At 37.4% G+C, this 21,886-nt stretch overlaps 1 protein-coding gene across 1 annotated transcript in view; it reads left to right on the forward strand.

Annotated features, from left to right (window-relative positions):
• Positions 1 to 17,823: 17,823 nt before the first annotated feature.
• GNG13 (G protein subunit gamma 13) overlaps positions 17,824 to 21,886 on the forward strand; it is a 285,318-nt gene continuing 281,255 nt past the window's right edge. The window contains exon 1 of the mRNA XM_044089726.1: positions 17,824 to 18,160. The gene's annotated coding sequence lies outside the window, so the exon portion shown is untranslated. The remainder of the gene's footprint in view (positions 18,161 to 21,886) is intronic.

Here is a 21,886-nt window from a genome sequence, read left to right on the forward strand (position 1 = left end):
AGTACTCTTAGACTCATAGGTTCATATACTGTTTACAAGGCTAATGACCATAAGGGCCTTTTTAAGACTGTCCATGCTTCCCAAAGACCTGTCAAGTTCTGGTACCCTTGATAAGTCTAAACAGGGGGCTTGGGAGATGAAACATTTACAAGCAGGAGCCTGGGAGATGAACCATTTACAGGCTGCCTGTGTCCATTAGAGACATAGGTGCCAAACCAGGGATGAATTTCCTGTTCCTCATCCAATTATCCAAGTTACACTTGAATAGGGATAGGGAGGAACTCTGCTTCACATGGATGGTGCACCTGTTCAAGAGAAGGGTAGTCTCTGGGATACATAATGTATCTGTCTCTCCAGCACATCCTATTTATATCACAGACAAGGTGTAAGTCTTTAGAATGGGTAATTCTGGTGCTGTTTATTTTGTGGATATGCAGGAGGTGCATCAGAGTGGGGTCTGACAATGTCTTCTATGTCAGACATAGATCTCCCCTCAACTTCCTGTAGAAGATAGGACCTTCGGGCAGTCTGCATAGGACAAGCTACTTACACCTTGAATTCTTTTAGTGAGGAACCTCTGTGGACATTACAATTGTTGGATATGCATACTTAGGTTCATACCAAAGGGAGCATTGCACTCAAGGATGGGACTGATGAAATGTTTCTTGCCTGAAAACCCTGAAGAGGGTGCATATCAGTGATACATATGTAATAGCCTTGTGCCTCCAAATGTCATTATCATCATTGGCATGAGACCAGTGTTGACCATTAGAAGACAAGAGGATAGTTATAGGTTCATAGGTGTGTACTAGGCTAATGGCCCTGGAGCCTTTACAAACCTAGCCCATAGGATTACCCTGGCATCATGCCACCCAACCTTAGTTCCTAGTGCCTCTGTCGAGTAGAGCCACTGGAGTGATCCCCAGCGTGAATTGCTGAAGCAATGAAGCATGCTGAGTTTAACCCAAATATTCTAATTTATTACTATAATTTCTCTGATTGTTTCACTATTGTTTAAAATACTGACTGTTATGTTGTTATTATGTGGAGTTTTTCTCCACTGGCCTTTGCTGAAAATGGGCAAAGTTGCTCAGTCGGACTTCCCCGGTAAACAAATGTTAAATAAATACTCTAATACTACAGCAAGTACCTTACACAAATGTACTGCTCTTGGACCTGCACCTCTGCTGCAAAGGCATAGAGCCCTGAGTATGGCTTTGGCCTGGGCAATCCAAGTTTTATCAGGAGCAGCAGGGGAGGATGGGCATGCTTCTTCTTGGGGGAGGGCAGGGCTAAGTGAGATATATGCCTTCTGTGTGTACCCTCAAAGGAAGGAAAGGACAGATTAGGCATTCTGAGGACAGGCTTTCAGCCCACAAAACCACTGAATGGTGATAGCCACCATTAGTGAGTGAGCAGGAGCTTGCACTCACATGAAAAAGATATTGTGGATCCCAGTGGTGACACGTGTAGCTCATTCTCTACCCAGTGCATGGGGTTTGACTAATTCTAAAAGTAATCATTGCAGGGACACAAGATGATGGCCCTTCAGGATGGCTGTTGCACTAGTGATTCTGAAAGATGGAGGGCCTCACCATTTGGGAATGAATGAGCATGTCCAACTGGAGGAGGCTTGATAGTTGGCACAGTAGAAGGAGGGGAAAAAAGCATCATTTAGAAAAAAATATACTGTTCTTCTGCAAGGTAACATTTTTGAGTTGAAGTTCTGAATAGGTAGGAATTATGGCAAAGACCATCTTATATTTAAACACCTTTATTAAATTATTACTTAAGACTTAGGCATACATACATTAACAGAAAAGAAAACAAACCATTTTAATGTTTCCATTTAAATACAATATACATCACATGTATTTTCTTTGCTACTGTCATCAATTCAGCATTACAAAAAAATTGCTGAATTCCTGCCTTTATTAAAACTCACTCCTCCTGAACGTTATTATGGATGTATTGTTCCCACAATTTCCATTTACTTCTAAGTAATTTGCTACTTCTCTTTTCTAAAAATAGGCATGCAGTTCTTTCATCTCTTTTAAAATATTCAATACCTCAGATACTGTTGGTGTAGACTTTGATTTCCATTTTCTAGTAATTGCTTTTTGGCAGACAACAGAATTAAAATTAATAAGGCATTAATATGTCTAGGCACTTCAGATCCTGTATCCCAGGTCAAAAGAATAATTTCCTTACTTACAAACATTTGCTTACCTAGTATTTCTGACAGACTACTCTGTAGGGGATTTTTAAAATCTGCCAACTCATAACAGTCCCAAAACATGTTTTCAGCTACCTCTTTCTTTTCCATCACACCTCCAACATTTACTATCTATCTGAGGAAAAATTCTTTGAAGTCTACTTGGGGTATAAAATACCTATGCAAACAATTTCATGGGGAATGTCTTAAACCTCCTGGACTTGCTTGCATACTTGGGAGACATAGATAAGTCTTCCCATTTTATTCTTGTGTGACACCCCTGCACTGGCCCAGTAATCAAGGAGCCTCAATCCTCACCACTGCCAACAGTGGGGAATGTACACACTAGGAGGATGGCAAGTACACACACAATAAAGTGCAATTTCCCTTAAGGCCATACAGAGATCACAGTCAGTCTGGGGCTGGTTTCTCCCTCTTTCTCCAGATCCCCAGTAAGACTCCCCAGTGGTACAGCTATAGGGTTGAGATCTCAGCTGAGTGGCCAAACGAAGATCTCTAGTACCCTCTGTCCAACCAGTGCTTCGTGTCCCTGCTCAAATAGCTGAAATACACGGTCTTTGAGATTTGATTTACACACACACACACACACACACACACACACACACACACACACACACACACACACACACACACCTGAGAAAGGCTGGCACAGGTTTACTAGCTATGCCCCTTTCTGCCCAGACTATAAGATAGGTCTGACTGCCACCAGCCACTCTTTATCAGATACTTTAAGGCCCTTAACGAAGGGTGTCCAATCCTACTTTATAATGTTACTATTAATCCAAATTGTAGTTTGACCAAAAGCCAGGCTATTAGGAGTGGCCTGTACAGTGTCACCAAATAGATATGCAAGTACTCTAAGAACTTAACTATCTCTAAACAGACCAGCCACAATTGAAAGGTTTAAGTATATTTAATAATAAATAATAAAAGAACAAGACAATACTCAGTAAGTAATCAGATACATCAGAGTTCAAAATCACAGGGAATATTTTTGAGGACAGTCTCAAATAAACCATCTAAGCTATACTTTACTATTGTGATGCTCCTGCACTGCCCCAGTAATAAAGGAGCCTCAATCCTCACCACTAGCACTAGTGAGGGACATCCACATTAGGAGGATGACAAGTATACACACACAGTGGAGTACAATTTCCTTAAGAGCACACAGAGAACACAGTAAGTCTGAGGCTGATTTTTCTCTCTTTCTCCATATCCCCAATAAGGCTCCCCACTGGCACAGCTATAGGGTTAACATCTCAGCCAATTGGCCAAGCTAAGACCTTCAGCATCTTGTCTATCCAGCAAGTGCTTCATGTCCCTGCCCAAGTAGGTGACACACACACTTTGAGATTTGGTTGATACACAAACACACACACACACACACACACACACACACACACACACACACACACACCTGGAAAAGGCTGGCACAGGTTTACTAGCTATGCCCCCTTCTGCCCAGACTATAAGGAAGTACCAGCTGCCACCAGTCACTCTTACTTATCAGCTACTATAAGGCTCTTACAAAGAGTGATCAATCCTACTGTGTAATGTTATTATTATTCAAATGGTAAGTGTGACCAATACTTTCAAGGCTATTTAGGAGTGGCCTGTAGAGTGTCACCAAATACATATGCAAGTACTCTCAGAGCTTAAATATCTCTAAACAAACCAGCCACAATTAAAGGGTTTATATATATTTAATAAATAATAAAAGAACAAGACAACATTCAATAACTCAGCACAGTGACTACAGAGTTCAGAATCACAGGAAATATTTTAAAACAACATTGCAGGACAGCCTCAAATAAATACAGAAAACATCTAAACTAATCTTTACTACATTCCTATCTATATCTAAGAGAAACTAGGCCCTAAATAATTTACTTATATAGCAAGGCAAATGCAGATGAGAAGTGCTGAATGGATATTTTCAGATACAAGACAAGATACAAAATGCACACTCTCTGAGAGAGTTCCCAAATTAATATCAAAATATTACTGCTGGGTCAGCTGGATGACATCAATATTTGTCACCTGCCTTCAGGTCCCAGGCTAACAGATATACCAACAGAATTTAACATTTCTCTGTGAAAAATATGTATCTCTCAGATGTGCAGCTACTAGGAAGTCACAGAGCAATAAAAACACCTTACATTACAAACCTAGTAATTATTTCTGTTTCAAGGCAATAGAAAGAAACCTCTATCTGTAGACATCCTGTCTCCTTCAGTGAAACTGAGAAATAAACACAATCATAAAACAATTCACTTATTTTCTTAGAGTTTTCAAGTTAACTCTGTTCTTTTCCAGTAGGGTACACTGTGGTTACATTCTTGAAGCTCAGTACAGAACATACAGTTCAACACACACTTATGCACCAGTAGTTTAATATACACATAGCATATAGTTCTCTTACATTTGTAAGACAAGCATATAAATCATATTAATATTCACACAACATAAATTTATTTACAAAATTCCAGATAGCTGGGCTGGCAGTATCAGATTTCTATATAAATCATATTAATGTTTTTAAGTGACATATAATTATTTACAAAATTCCAGATAGCTGGGCTGGCAGCATTTCTCTTTGTTACAGTTGTATTCCTATCTGAATCTAAAAAAGTTACTACACCCTAAAAACTTACTTACAGAACAAGCAGGCATAAGTGATAAGTGGATGTTCTTGTTAGGTCAAAGAGAAAATGCAAAATGCCCTATTTCTCTCTCTCTCTCTCTCTCTCTCTCTCTCTCTCAGAGAGTTCTTAAATTAATATAAAATATTACTGCTGGGTTAGCTTGGATGACATCACTTTTTTTCACCTGACTTTAGTTCCCAAGCTAAACTCCCATTGTCAGAAACTACCAACATTTTAGCAGTTTAGTATACACATAACATACAGTTCTAATACATTTATAAGACAAGCTTATGAATCATGTTGATATTCACAAATGACATATGATTATTTACAAAATTCCAGATAGCTGGACTGGCAGTGCGACATCTTGTAAATTGCATTTCCATTCTCTATTCCCAATCTTTTCTAACCTCCTCTGATTGATTTTTATAGTTATCTATCATGCAATATTTTATATGCCCCACTAATTAGCCTTTTTTAACAGCTGCTTCTGTTCTACTAAAAACTTTATCAGAGTAGTTCTTTCACTTAAAATTCTCCTATCCCTTTCTCTTTGCCTGTACTCTTAGCTTAAGCCCCAGTAGGGAAGGCAATCTGTAACTTAAAATCCAAATGTCTTTTTGACTTCATCCCACTCAATTACCTTTCCTGCTCGAGTTATTTGCTCCCAATATCTTGGTTTCTTTGCCAGTTTTCACCATTAAATTCCAGCCCCCACTTACCTATTTTTTATCCCTGCTTGCAGTCATCCATATAGGCAAAGTCTCCTTTCTCCATTCTCATATTGGCTTGGTTCTTAGAATACTTTCTGCTACTTTATGAATGTAGTATTCTGTATGGCTGTTATTATTCTCCTTAAAGATCTGCATCCAAAATCCCACTCTCTCTCTCTATTTCTTGAACTTCCCTCTTACTTCATCATCATCCCTTTCCACTTTGAATTATAACCTTCTGCTTGTATTATGTATATTAACCATTACTGTGTAGCTCTAAAATATCCCTTCAAATATGATAAACCTAAACCACCTTATTTTATTGGAAGGCTCAAGTAATCCCACTTAACTCTTGCCCTCTTTTTGTCTCAGATAAATTCCTTCAATTCTTTGATTATTGTCCAGAATGTCTCCTTGGGTTGATAAAATTATACCTAACCACTACACAAGACTAAAAACATTTTGACTGCTTGTATCTTACTATCCATACCCATAAATAAGAGTTTCCAGTTTCTCATTTTTTGAATTATCTTTTGTTTAGTCGCTTCCCACACATCCTTAGTTGTCGTAACAGAAGTCTTTTTGATCCATACGGCTAAATACTTGATCTTAATCTTATGTTCTCATAAACATCGGTATTGCCGAACCAATTTGTATCTGGGTTCAAAATTTACAGCTATAGCCTTTGTTTTTATCTTCATTACTTTTATATCCCAAAATGAGTTGAAACTGTCTCAAAATATTCCACAACACTGAGATGTCCTTTCCTGGATTTATCAGTTACAAAATAATATCACCTGCAAATAAAGATAACTTTTCTTGATTATCATACCAATTGTATCCTTGTATTTCTGTTTCCCTTATTTACTTTGCCAATGACTATAAATATAAAGCAAATAACAAAGAGGAAAGAAGAATGTGCATGTTCCTGTGAAATATAATTTCTGTCTAGTCTAGCCCTGTTATTGTACCTTGGGGAATAATATGTAAATTCTGTCTTTCTACTACTGTACTCACATCTTCCATACCAAATTTTCCATGAATTGCTTTGTTATATTGTTCCCTCTAGCCTAGAGCTACAGACCAAAAATATACGGCAAAAATCTGGACATTCTGCAAAAATCTGGACATTGGGAAGTATGCTTCTAGTTCTCCCTGATATACCCTCACTATTGCTAATCAAATTCCAGCCCCCACCTATAAATAATATTCCCTGCTAAAAGCTGATTGTTTCCAGTTTTTTGTAAGCTCCACAATAGCCATTTGAGGTGGAATATAAATAGATGCCATTGTAATCCTCCTCCATTGCCAGTAGCCCCTTACTACTACAAATCTATAATTTTTGTTTTTTTCTTCATCTATCACTATTGGAGGCCCTCTAGCAATTAGTATAATTATTCCCCATTTCATCTGTCCCTGATACCCTGCTGAATATCCATTCTGAAATCTTCTCTTTGTCAAATTCACACAATCATTTCTTTCCGGGTGTGTCTCCTGCAGCTTTGCTATTTGCACTCTGCATTTCTTAATATAACTCAATACTTTTTGCTTTTTATCGATACCTGTAAGGCCATTCATGTTTCAGGATAATATGGACAGAGTAGCCATCATGATAAAAAGCTGTTGTTCCCTCCTATTATACATGACAGTTTTTTGAATGTGTATTTCCAGCTTTTGTGTTACATGCATATACTAATGTTTGGCAGGCTGATCTTCTGTACAGTTGTTTCTTCTCATCTCCATTTGAATGTTTTCAATGTTCTATTGCCAAATTCTTTGTGCTAAAAGGTTTTGTACTCTGAAGTTGCTATCAAAAATAGTTGCTTAATTGCAATTTTTCTAAACTCATACATATTATCAAAACAAAAAGAACTAAATGCAAAATACCCCCATCCCCTATTAACTTGGAACAAATACACAAAACTATGTACATCTTCAAAACAAGAAGTGTAATCCTCTAGAAGGGAGTAATTGCCCCAAATTAATGGCTACACCTACAGGCATTATCTAACCTAAATTAAGGTTGCCCATGCTAAAGCACACGCCTGTTCTCCCAATTACAGCGATTGCTGTCTTTTCTTTTTGTTCTTTTCTTATATCTCTCTCTCTCTCTTTCTATTCCTCTCCTGGATATGAAAAACAGCTTGTATGCTTTAAAAAAAACATTAACTTTTAACACTAAGAAAAAATGCACTGGCTATCTTTAAATAAAACTAAATTGTACACTGTTCTATTAAATACATTAAGGTATTAAGGCTGCTAGGGAGGTTATTACCTCTTATTCCCTTCCCATAATTTCAAACTTAATTTTTCACTGACCTGCTTGCCATCATACCTTTAAATTTTGCATTTCCCCTCAGTAAAGCATGCTTGGAATTCTCATGATTAACTGTTTGCACCTGCAGACGGCTTGTCTCGATGGAACTGTATTCGGTGATGAGTCTTTATAAATTTCTCTTAGGAAAGAATGCACAACTGCCCTCGGCTACAGACATATTGACTCCACTGACATCTGCCAATAGAAAACAAACAAGCTAACATCTTAGCAATTATAAGAAGTGTAACAGTTAATGGCTTTCATCATTTTGACCTATTTTTAAAGCCTTCATACTTACAAAAATACCTGTCTACAGCTTAAGCCAAATGTAGTAATCACTTTTGTAAAGTAAAAAGAGAAAAATATCCTAATCCTACATATAGATATAATCAGTACACTTTCATACCCCGCTCTCACCTTAGAAGCCCAAGATCACAGCATATCAACATTAAACTTGCTTTTGTCCAGCCTTTTTCTCTTGTCATAATGTAAAAGCTATATTTCTCACAGCAAAAAAAGTACTTGTTTACTTTATTTTTAACACGTGCAACAGTCACTGAAAAGACTCCCCTACATTTAAAATATCCCTGATTACACACTACACAAAACTATTTTACTGTATATAACATGCAGTTTATATCATGAAAGATTTAATACAAATACTAATAAGAGCAAAAATTGTTTTACCTGCAGTTAGTTTTCCCCCTTTCAGTGCCCTTCAAAACATTAATGATATAATTTGGGGTACATGCTTTACAGGCCACCCACAAGTTTAACAAAGTCAACAAAAGTTGTGTTTTTCAAACACTTCTTGCAAAACCATATTCACAAATGTGATAAGATGCTTTATAGTCTTTCATTTATTCACTAATTTCAGAGTTGATAGTCTTCTTCCTGTTCATTTCCATCTCCCAGCACCAGACTCTGGTTGAAGTCAAAGGTACTGCTGATTCTTCTAGTCAACTACTGTGCTTTTTTTTCTGTCTATAAAAGATTTTCCTTTGGAACACTGAAAAAGGTTTCACTGGTAAAGTCTGTCTATGAACCTTACCATCAGAAGAATGAGAAGCAGACTCCCCTTCTGCTTGCTGACCACTGTTTGTTGGATAATTTTTTTATGTCTTCTTTATCCTATCAAAAATTACTTTCAGCCTCTAGGAAAAAAAAAACTTTGAAGACAGCTGGACACAGAAGCTTGAATCTCACATCTGCCTTCCGACATTCCCCGATTGCTGGGATAAATTTCCTTCTTATCTGCCTGGTGCACAGCGAATAATCATTTTCTGCAAACACTCTGTTGTCTCCATTTTTTAATATTTTGCCATTTTGCTACAATTTTGTCAGGATCAACTTTATTTGCTGGTATGATTGTATCTTTGCTAATAGAGGTCTTGACTGCTTTCTCATGTCCATGTTTAGAGTATACACTCAATATGCCCTTTCAGTTAACAAAGACTGCTGTGGAACACCAGTGCATTTGCTTATTTATGTTTTCATAAAATTAATACAGTCTGTTCCTTCCAGTTTCTTTGGCACAGCAGAAAATCTCAGGTTTTCTCTGTGCACTCTGTCATCTAACTGTACTACTTTTTAAACATTTGTTCTTGAGAAACTTCATATTTAGCCAACTTTTTCTCATGTCATCCTCTGATTTTTGTAGTTTTATCAGTTAATCTGAATGGCTAGTTAAAGCCTTTTCTATTTTTTCCAGTCTTTTGTTGTTTAAATTGATATATTCCTTCAATGTTTCATTTATTTCAATCACCTCTGAGTACATTTGATTATTTTTTTCCTATAAATTACTGGAAGCCATCTCTTGAAACAAAGCTTGAGCTTGAACTGCTTTTTGCTGAACAGCTACAGAATTCTTCCCAGCCAGTGTTTTCTTTTCACTTTGTTCTTGTTGATTTTCTTTACTGGCATCCAGGCAATGTATTTATTAGCCAATAACTGAATTTTACCCCCATAAATCATTGGCACTCCTTTTTCTCATTTTCTGTTTTCACATTGGGAGAGCTGAAGTTATGCTGTTGATCAGTGTGTAGCAATCTTGGAAATCATGGGAGGGAGACCATTTTGAGTCATATTATATTTAGATCAAGAGATGATAAATTGCTCAAACAAGGGAGTAAAAATGTGTCATTTTAGTGGTGTGTATGCTTGATAAAGCTAGTTGCTGATGAAGAGGAGCAGTATTTTTTCTCTCCTTCCCCACAACTGGCCATCAGCTGCCATTATCTCCTGTTCTCATTCACTGGGTCTATTGGACATAACTTAACCTCTCCTGGGCTCAACCCTACCCCACATCTAGGGCCAGTGAGGAAATCAAGGATGCTGGTCCAGCATCATATTGTTGCCAGGGAGTGTATATTAACACTCACTACTTCCCCACAGCAACATTTTCAGGCTCTGTACATTTGCTGGAATGGTGGGTGCATGCTTGATTCTGCACATGCACAGGCTCTGACTGTATACCTGCTTGCAGCATGGAACTTACCAGACACATAATATTTCTACATTGCACTGAGCATAGGCTGTTTCCCTCTCCCTTGGATAGAAAAAACAACATCAAACATTCCCTCCATCCACCTCCTCTCTGCGGCCCCTCCAGCACCTGTGTCACTAGTCAAACACTGGTCAACTGGATGTAGTAAGGGTTTTATCCTTATAAGCCATGGGCCACTCAAGAGAAGCAAATTTTTTTGAAAAGAAGAAATACAGTGTGCTGTATAAAAATGTATATTTTTATTGCAAGACTGTAAGAAGCTGATATCGTAACCATCCATCCATTTTCAATACCTTCCTTATCCAATTAAAAGTTATGAGGATCCAGATCCTTTCAAAGCAACTAACAGGTATAAGGTAAGACCCAGTCTTGGATGGGATGCCTGTCCATTATAGCTCGCTCACACACACACACACACACACACACACACACACACACACACACACACACACACACACACACACACACACACACACCCTTAGGAGCTATTTGGAGTATCACCATTTCACCTGCTAACATATGTTTGAGTTGTTGGAGGAAACTAGAGACTTCTTCAAAATATTAAAAACATAGGGAAAACATGAAAATTCACACAACAGATGGCTAACACATGAATCATAAGGATAAATCTTTACTACTGTGTTCTAGATATCCAGTACTGATTAGTCACCAGGGTGCCAGAGAATCTAGCTAAAAATGGTGGAAGTCAGCAGCTGACACCAACTTGCTTATCCTGGGCATAGTAGGGGGAGATGGACATAGCCAGGCTCACTACTTTCCTGATGGCCACTGTATCTCATTGGATGAATTGCCAGAAGTTCTGGGACCATCTATCAGTATACTTTGTAGCTAGAACAAGCATATTTAGAAATGTTTACCTTCATGTGTGCGTTTTGCACAAGGGTGAACAGCAAATGTTCGAAAGGACATTTGCAAAGTTTGCAAATGTCGAACATGAAAAGCTTCAAATGTGCAATGAGTGAATGCACAGTGACATTCACTCATTGCAGATTCAGCATTTTGGGGTTGATTGCACTATAGTGGGGATCGGAAAATGGTCCCTTTCCCCACTGTAGTGCGATCTCGGAGTTAGAATATTAAAGTAGGGGGGTGTGGGGTGCAGAGGGGCTTGCCTACTGCTTTACACTTCATTACATTTTTTTTCCGACATTTATGTTAAAAAATCAGCGAATCTGCATTTCGATTTGCTGATTTTCGAGCATTGGAAACTGTCGCGGTTTTGATTTTCAAAGTTACGATTTGCTCATATGAGCAATCGCATGAGTGTGTTTTGCCTTTGTAAAGGTAAACCATTTGGAAACACATATATTCAGCACCAGTATCCTGGCCACATCTGACAGCTGCCACAGGGATGTGGATATAGGTCATATGCAAATAATCTGTCAGTGATTGCTTGGATAACAACCTTCTTGTTGTTTGTCTATTACGCCATAGGGTCTGGTTTGCCTACACATCAAGGCAAATTTCTTTTAGAGGTTAGGGATCGTCACAAGGGATGATGTGGAGCCAATAACAAGAGGATGAATGGGTGATAGAGTGGCTGATGGCCAGCAGGCACAAAGGTGAAGAAACTAAAAAGTACAGACTAAATGCACCTAGCTGGAAAACCAGTTGGGGAACCAAATCCTTTCAAACAGCAACCTTATTGCACCTTTGTGTTAAGACTGCAACCAACAAATATTCCTAATGAGCTGTGAATTTCATATCTTTGAGTAATACTTAAGTTTTAGCAAAATTGAAGACAGCAAGACCATAATTTGAAGGCTGAGTCACCTATAATTGTCTAGATTAGACTGTGACCATATTGCATTCCCTATTAATCCACCTTAAAACCTTTCATGATTGTCCCTAAATCTTTTTCTTCAGATGTAAAAGGACTTCTCACCCCTTATCCTTAAATGAGCAAAGACATATCACATGCAAAACTATTGAGTAGAATCTGATTCCTGTAGTAACCCCACGAATAACCAACAGCATCCAGAGAGCTTGTTATGCAAGTAGGGAATATAAATAGATTGCCAGGCCTTTCTTCCATTTCACATAAACATATAGAGGCAATTTAGCGTTGTTAGTCAACCTACTGCATGTTTTCAGGACGTGTGAGGAAACCAGAGTTTTGTTTGTCTTTTCGGCTTTTCCCGTTTAGGGGTCACCACAGCAGAACTCCGGTCCACTAATGATTGGCAGTTGATGTGGAGCCAATAACAAGAGGATGAATGGGTGATAGAGTGGCTGATGGCCAGCAGGCACAAAGGTGAAGAAACTAAAAAGTACAGACTAAATGCACCTAGCTGGAAAACCAGTTGGGGAACCAAATCCTTTCAAACAGCAACCTTATTGCACCTTTGTGTTAAGACTGCAACCAACAAATATTCCTAATGAGCTGTGAATTTCATAACTTTGAGTAATACTTAAGTTTTAGCAAAATTGAAGACAGCAAGACCATAATTTGAAGGCTGAGTCACCTATAATTGTCTAGATTAGACTGTGACCATATTGCATTCCCTATTAATCCACCTTAAAACCTTTCATGATTGTCCCTAAATCTTTTTCTTCAGATGTAAAAGGACTTCTCACCCCTTATCCTTAAATGAGCAAAGACATATCACATGCAAAACTATTGAGTAGAATCTGATTCCTGTAGTAACCCCACGAATAACCAACAGCATCCAGAGAGCTTGTTATGCAAGTAGGGAATATAAATAGATTGCCAGGCCTTTCTTCCATTTCACATAAACATATAGAGGCAATTTAGCGTTGTTAGTCAACCTACTGCATGTTTTCAGGACGTGTGAGGAAACCAGAGTTTTGTTTGTCTTTTCGGCTTTTCCCGTTTAGGGGTCACCACAGCAGAACTCCGGTCCACTAATGATTGGCAGTTGATTTTTTTATGGTGCTGAGTTGCCAGCCCGATGCCCAACCTTCAGCAAAGGCATGCCCATTCACACATGTCTTTCAGAGGCCACTCAACTACGGGGAGGACATGCAGACTCCACACAGAAGGCACTCCAGCCAAGAATCGAACAAGAGAACCTCTTGCTGTGAGGCAACAACACTACCGCTGTACCACTGCTGCTTATGAGAGGAAACCAGAGTATCAGGAAAAAAATCCATGCAAATACAGTCTACTTTGAAGGCAGCCCATCTGTGGAATGAATCATAGAATGTCATACTGTGAGGTGAGAGGAAACCAGAGTATCAGGAAAAAATCCATGCAAATACAGTCCACTTTGAAGGCAGCCCATCTGTGGAATGAATCATAGAATGTCATACTGTGAGGTGACTCTGCTACTTCCTGTGTCAGTGTGCCACCTACAAAGATATATACGCATATAAAAAAATCTCCTGATTTCCAAATGACATCATCTAACAGCATTGCTATATATTTCTTTGCCTCACATCTCAGTTTGTAGACATATATCAATTTACTTCATCCTTTTATGACCTCTTTTATTTCTATATTATCCTAACCTATGCCATTACCATTTCTATGTCCTTTATCAAACCACTGATTTGCAAATTACAGCATACAAGAGCATGCCTGTACAATTATTTGCCTGAAATCTCAGATTATAGACATGCATCTTCTTATTTCATCCTTTTGAGATTGTCTTTTTTTCTGTTATATCGTAAGCTGTCATTTTCACGTTTATGTCCTGTGTCATACCACTGCATGATAATGGCAAAAGGCATCAGAAACTCCAAAAGAGGTACAATTAAAAGTGGCTAGCAGTTTTTTTAACCTTATATCTATTTTGTAATGAACATCTTTATTAAATGATCACATATGACATAGGCAATCTTATATTGATATAAATGAAAAACAAACAAAATGACACCACTTTAGTTGCAAACATTATACATCACAGATACCATTACAACAACTGTAGTTGCAAACATTATACATCAGTTATAATCTATCCAGTCATTGTCAGTTAAGCATTATATGGCTCATTCAAATCCTGCCTCTTAAACCTTGCTCCTTCTCTGCATATCTTGTTCCCACAATTCCCATTTTTTCCTATGTAGTTTGCTCCTTCCCTTTTCTAAAGATCCCAATTCCAGTTGTTGTATCTCTCTTACTATATTTATTACTTCTAATAAAGTTAGTCTAGACTTTGATTTCCATTTTCTAGTAATTGCTTTTTTGGTAGCTACCATAATTAGACTCAGTTGGCCTTTAATATGTCTAGGCAATTCTGATTCTGTATCATAGCTCAAAAAATCATCTCCCCAGTCAATCCAATCCACTCACCTAGCATCTCTGACAGACAGGTCTGCAGGGAATCCCTAAAGTTTTCCAGGTCATTACACTCCCAAAAAATGAGTTCCCAGCCACCTCTTTCTTGACCGTCACATCTCCAACATTTGCTATCCACCTGAGGAAAAATTCTTTAGAGTCTACTTGGGGTATAAAAATAGCTATGCAAACACTTCCAGGAAAAATTCTAAATCTTCTAGACTTTGCTGCATATTTGAGAGATATACATATATCCCCCCCCCCGCCATTGTCTCTTTGTGAATTGCTTATCCAGTCTCTCTTCCCAATCCTTTCTAAACTTCTCTGATTGATTCTTACAATTATCATGCAATATTTATATGCTTTACCAATAATTCCTTTTTTAATGGCAGTTTCTGTTCTAGATTCTATTAAAAATTCTACCAGTGCTGGTCTTTCATTTAGGACCCCTCCCTCCATTTCTTTCTCTTTGCCTGTACTATGATATCAATCCTTGATAGGGAAGGCAGTCTCTAACCTGCAGTCCAAATAAATTCTTGGCCTGTTCCCATTCTGTTACCTTCCCCTTTCTAGTTACTTGCTCCCAATATCTTGGTTCCTTTGCCAGTTTGTCCCAATAAATTCCAGCCCCCTCTTGCCTATTATCTGTATCTCTAACCACAGTCATCCCTAGCGGCTGAATCCCTTTTCTCCATTCTCATGGTGGTTTAGTTCTTAGAATACTCCTCACTATTTTATGAATATAATACTCTGTATGTTTTTTGTTGTTCTCCTCAAGAGTCTGCATCCAGAATCCCAGTCTCTCCTTATTTCTTGAGCTCCCCCCCCCCCCTTTATCATCATCATTCCTCTACACTTTGAATTATTGTTTTGTGTTTATGCTATGTATAAGAGCCTTAACTGTGTTGCTCTAAAATACCCTCTCAAATTGGATAATCCAAGTCCACCTCATTCTATTGGAAGAAAAAGTGGCTAGCAATCTTGTACAGGAGTGAAAGATTTGGTCATCAGTGACATCCAGTCCAAAACTTCTTGCACTTTTCTTTAATGAAATAAAGTAAACAGTGAGCAACAGCAAGACAGAGCTGAAGTGAAGATCACATTTCCTCAGTTGCCTTCTGATTTCTAGTTGGGTTAAAAAAGCTGTTCCAGGACAGTTCCAACCAAGAGTTCATAGCTTAATTAAGTTTCTTTTCCTTCTCTCTTGCTTAATTAAGTTCCTGAGAAGCTGAAATGCAATTCAAAAATCAAGCAGAACTACATACAAAAAAAAAAAAAAAAAAAATTAGAGAATTTCAAGGGAGAAGAAATTAACTTAAAGCTCAGTGTTATTATTTTATAAAATATCATTCCAGTGCTAGTTAACAGGATATTTTGTATAGGCTGATGCACATACTATATCAACAATTGCAGTTAAAAAAACGAAGGTCTAATATGTATGCCCTGTTTAAAATTCATTGTAAGACATCAAAATACTATAAGAAGCATATGTAAATGAGGCAAGACTACCCATAAAAAATAATAAGTATACTTTGGGGGAATAAAAATAAATAATGAATAATTGTCTACAAAAGCACAGTGTCTCCAAAGGCAATGTTTTACAGCTAGATTATGAATTTTTTTTTTAAAAATGGGCTCAGTCATCTCATGATATAGACAGTTACAGTTTACAATGGACAGCATGTATATGTACACTTCCTGTTTGCCGATCAACATGTAGTAGAATAATTTTAGGTCTTCTAGAAGATGCTGAAATGATTTCCAAAACTTGCGATTCAGGTAAGATTTATATACAAATAATCTGTAAACTTCATGTGTTGAAAACAAAGAGTTAATCATTTCTCAAAGTACAGTAGCATTAGCTACTGTTTTGAAAGGTAGTTGAATGAGACATTCCATACAACTATCATTAGTTACATAATTACTGGTTACAAAGCAAGTATGTACTCTTTGGATAAGGTTATTGCTGTATTTTTCTATAACGAAACAACTAAATAGTGATCCTAGCTTGTCAATACTAAGGTGTAAAAGGAGAGCCAAGACATCTCATTCACAGGAGTTTGTTCAGTTGCTCTACATTGCTCAAGGTAAAAGGACTTACATCCATTTGAACTGCCACCAACTTAGGAAGATGAAACCTTGGTTTAACATCTCAGAACTATAATCCCTTTCACCCATTCATCCTCAACCCCTTTTCCCGTTTTTGCACATGGGGTTGAGGTGTCACTTCAATAGTGACAATCATCTAAAGCCAAGGTCACTATATTACCTCTAAATTACATTTATACCTTGCCATATGCTATAACTTTTATACTATTATGTTTAAAAGTTGAGGGAGTTGTTTTAAAGAGAACCTTGGGATGATGCAAGGGGTCTGCACCAAGGGATTTAATATATGGGACAGCCTGTGGGCAAAAAGTCTGCTTTCAGTCCTGAAATAAATTTCCATTAGTGAAGAGCCAGGAGAAACCAACATTATTTACAAAACATATTTTGTTTAGACAAAGTGTTTATAAAACAGAACACAGCTGCAGTTGAATTTGATGCTCTGGTAGCCAAAGAGGCAGGACTTCTAGCAAACCCTGAAATAACCATTATATAATGAACTGTGTGTTTTCATAAGTAAAAAAAAGAACAGCTATAGATTTCCAGCAGAGCTTCAAGCAAATATGTTGACCTTAGACATTTTATTTTTTTTTCAGTAAAATGGAAAAGAATATAGTTTAGCTGAAGTCTAGGTATTTTATTTTTAAACTGTCATATTTAAGTAGAAGGTGCCCTTCTGTGCCATACAGATATCACATCAAATAGCGCACATTCAGAAGCTTGTTCAGGCAACAAAGAAACATGAAATAAAAAAAAAAAATATATATATATATATATATATATATATATATATATATATATATATATATATATATATATAAGGAAAAAGGTGAGCATCTAAGGCTTCTTTATTAGATTTCAGCCTGATTCTTGTCTTGCAACACTTTACCCATGAGACACAATTACAGTAAGGCTTCCGATGTAAGGAAGGTAACTATGGCACCAAGCAAACTCTTCAGTCATTGTCAGCCCCCATACACACACGATGCTCAAAGTTGTGAAACATTAGCAGATTAATCCCAGTCCCTGTATCTATATATCCACATCATAAACACAGGGCCAGTGATCAGAACAACTGAGCAGAAGGATAGCTTGGCTTATTCATCTCTCTCTCTCTCTTTTCATCTGTTGTGCACAGTCCATTACTTTGAAAAAAATGACAGCCTTACCAGCTGTGATGGTTGCTGCAAATGGATTGTCCTTGCATTAATAGATTACATAAAGGATTTGTGATTTTCAAAAAAGGCTGAATAGATTTAGCTGAATATATTCTGCTGAAGTCCTTGACAGAGATATTGCAGTTTTTTAACCTGAAAAAAAACATTGAGAAGTAAGATTACATTCTACTGAAACTCCTGGTAGGGTTGCCTGCAAAGGTAGGTGACAAAGAACTCGTCAGATAAGGAACCATATCAAGCATTGTACTTGTGGGTTTTGCATGCTTTTTAGAAGTTAATGTGATTTGTCAGTGCTAGTCTGTACTCATTATAGCCTTCCTAGTACACATTGCCTGAAAGTGCATAGCGTTATTTTCATGATGTTCTGTGTCATAACAAATTGCATGCAGATGCTTTGTTCTGTGGATTCTACATATATGACCTCAAGAAACAGTGTGGTTGTAAATTAACACTACCTTATGTAGTGCCCTAGCATTGCATTAAACTATTTACAGAAGGAAGGTGGAACTTTATTAATGTACTTGTCAGATTTTATTTTTAATCATTAACTTTTAGCCTTGTTAGTTTTTTTATTATCCATGGAATAAAAATGTAATTCAAGAGCTAAAAAGTAAAATGAAATGAATAGTGGGGAAGACTTCCCATAGAATTTGGTAGAATGTATTGTTTTCCTACTTCATTCTGTTTTTGGTTTCTCTTTTGAATTTTTTGTGTTCTTTCCTTTGTATATTACCAAGCCAATTAACATAGAAAAGGGATGTTGCCATTTTCAGACATAATCAGGTCAATTTGCACGCAACCTCTCCCCCCCCCAAAAAAAATCATCAAGGTATTCTGTAAAACAAAAAATATTTATTCTCACAAGAACAAGAAAGTATGTGACACTAAAAGAATATTTCATCAGACAAGAAAGAATACTACAACAGACAGACCTAAGGGGATAATTAGTTTGTTCTTTGTTTCTTGTGTAATTAATGGGAAGGCAAAAACAACAGGACCTTTGTGAAATACAAACTCAGTTGATGAAATAGTCAGTTACATAACTAAACTTTGTAAGTGATCTACACCTGAGAAATCAAAGCCCTGTTGGCAAGAACCAGTACTAACAGTCTTACCTGGATCGAAATCCAGAGAGTTTAAGAAAGGCCCCAGCTCTCCATCGTACCTAACACATTTCAAGCTTTCCTGCAGGGAAAACATGATCGATTGATAATTAATCTGATGCCTGTATATGCAGGTACATCACACTAGCTTCAATACCTTCTTGGTAGAGCAGCTGGAATGGTGATCCAGAAGGTTTAGGTTTGCGTCCTACTTGACGTTTTCGTTGCGTTAGTGCTAGACTTCTCGACTTTGACCATGTCCTTTGTTTCCAAAAGTTTCAAATTGATACAGCAGTTTATATAATTCCTGGTTCAGAAGTTTGTTAATGGATTTAAATTTTGCTTGTAACATATATGACATGTTGGTGAGACAGATATGTGTCTCAGAGGATCTCCACACAAAGCAGAGTCCATCACTAACCCTATTCAATAGTAACCTTGACCACTGGATAGAAAATAGGAAATTCACCCCGGTCTGACCCCACGTCTCAGATAGACACAGACAGGCAGTAAATATACCCTAACTAACATACCCCTCCCCCAACAAAAGCTTCCTAACTAACATACCCCTCCAAATAAAATCCCATGTTTACAAAGGGATAAAACTGGGTTGGGTTGTATGGCTAGACTTATAAAGCTCCTGGTGGTCATTAGCTTAGTATATACCTATAAACCTATGAACCCTTTCTTCTTTTCCCCTCTTTGTCTACTTACCTGTGTATTCTGTTGGAGAGAGGAAGGTGTTTTAATTCTGTACATGCTCCATAGTGATCCTTAGTCACAGATGAAAAAGGGTGTGGAGACCAGCCCACCTACTTGACTAAAAAAAAAAAATAGTGTTAAAAAATGTAAATCTATAAGTATAAATCTGTAGTTACATCTCATTTCTTCTCATTGATTTGTTTGTGTGTAAATCACATGTGCATTAAGGAGAGCTGAGGTTTCAAACCTTGGCCAGTTCCGAGCTACTTCATTCAGTATCATAACTAGGGTGGAGCCGACTGTCTTAAGCATAAACTATTAAAAGCACGATCGGCAGTGCTAATACGCACACACGAATATGCTAACACGAGTGCAGTACCATAATTTATGTGGCTGCTGAAATAAATATGTTTACTAGCTATTTTTGTTAGAAATTTAGTAGCTGCAGCATTGAGGCATTTTTTGTTTTCTTATTTATTTATTTATTTTGGTTCTCCACTTTGAAAGATCTAGCTACAGCTCTGGTAATAGCTTAAAGTTAGAACAGCCAGAACAGTGATAACAGAGTCCGAGTACAAGTCCAAGTTAAAAAAAAAAACACGTTCTTTGTGCTGTGCTTCTAGAATTTGTCCAGGGCCTGTGCTTCCAAAAGCTTCTAACTGATATTGCAGTTTATCTGAATTATGGTTCAAAGAGTTTGCTGATATGCTCTCTCCTTTCCCTCTCTGTCTGGTTTCTTATATTACTATTTTAAGTACTGACCTAATCAAATGTTAGTCAGCATTTGATCTGTCTGTTGTACACACACATTGAGAGCACACACAAGGGATTACTTGGCCTCATCTAAACTGACCACACCTTGTCAAGCCCTGAACAACAAGCATTGCAGTCACTGATAACTGCCGTATTCAAATAGCATGTAAAGCTACAGTTCAAAGTCAGACAAAAGCACAGATTAAAAAGAGCAGCAAAACTCCTCCCCAGGGATCCAAATATAGCAACTCTGAGTGCACAACCTTGAAGAAGAAGAAGGGATACTTCTTTTCCATTTTCTCCAAGGCTGAACAATCTTTCGGGGCTGTTAAATTCAGGTGTCTGCCCCTTGCAAAGACAAGAGATTTTGTTTATGCTTGCTTATAGTATGGCTGTTGAAACATTTTCCTTTGTGTCTGCATCCTTTATAAATGTGCTGTTATCTGTGCAACACTGTGTGTGTGTGTGTGTGTGTGTGTGTGTGTGTGTGTGTGTGTGTGTGTGTGTGTGTGTGTGTGTGTGTGTGTGTGTGTGTGTGTGTGTGTGTGTATGCGTGCATGCATGTGTGAGTTTGTGTGTAGAAGACTGTGGTAACTGCTTTTATTATTCAGTTGCTTAATAAGAACATGGTTTTATTTTTTCTTGTTATGTTTGACCTTCAGGTTCTGTATTAATTTATTGATAGATTTCTTATTTATTTATTTATTATTTTATTTTATTTATTTAAATTTGTTGACCGGGAGTGTCCGACTGGACGTGGGTCCATTTTCAGCGGAGGCCCGGGGAGAAAAGCTCCACAGTAAAATAAACAGACAGTAGTTACATTGGATTACATAGTGATTAACAATTTAACATAGAAATTACTTACAACATATTTACAGATGAAGAACATAGTACATCAGTAGACAACTAGAATCTTTATCTGTGAAGTACATAACAGGCATTAACAAATGTAACAATGAGAAGTTCCTGCTGTATAATAAGTACTAGGCTTATGAGCATCTGAGCTTGCTATCATCAAGGTAGTTAGTGGAGGTGAAAGAAAGGCAGTAGTTGGATGGGGTGGATGATATTAGAGTGGGAGTAGCACAAACCACCAAGAGGTCTTAATTTTTTATATATCATAATTCCATCCCGCATACTGAAGCAGATGAACAGTCATGACTGCAAGTCTCTTAAAACAAACTGTGAACACTACTTGATAAGCTGCTCAGAATAAATGTGTATAAAATGATGAGTGACCATAATTACACTCAACTCTAATACTTTGTTAAACCGTATTTCATTACCAAGTGTTTAAATCTGCATTATACTATTATAAACTGATTCAAAATCTTCATTATAGTTTAGACAAAGTAAAATAAAG

The sequence above is a fragment of the Protopterus annectens genome, chromosome 12.part0 (assembly GCF_019279795.1).
Source record: "Protopterus annectens isolate FY-2018-M chromosome 12.part0, PAN1.0, whole genome shotgun sequence".
Classification (NCBI taxonomy): domain Eukaryota; kingdom Metazoa; phylum Chordata; order Ceratodontiformes; family Protopteridae; genus Protopterus; species Protopterus annectens.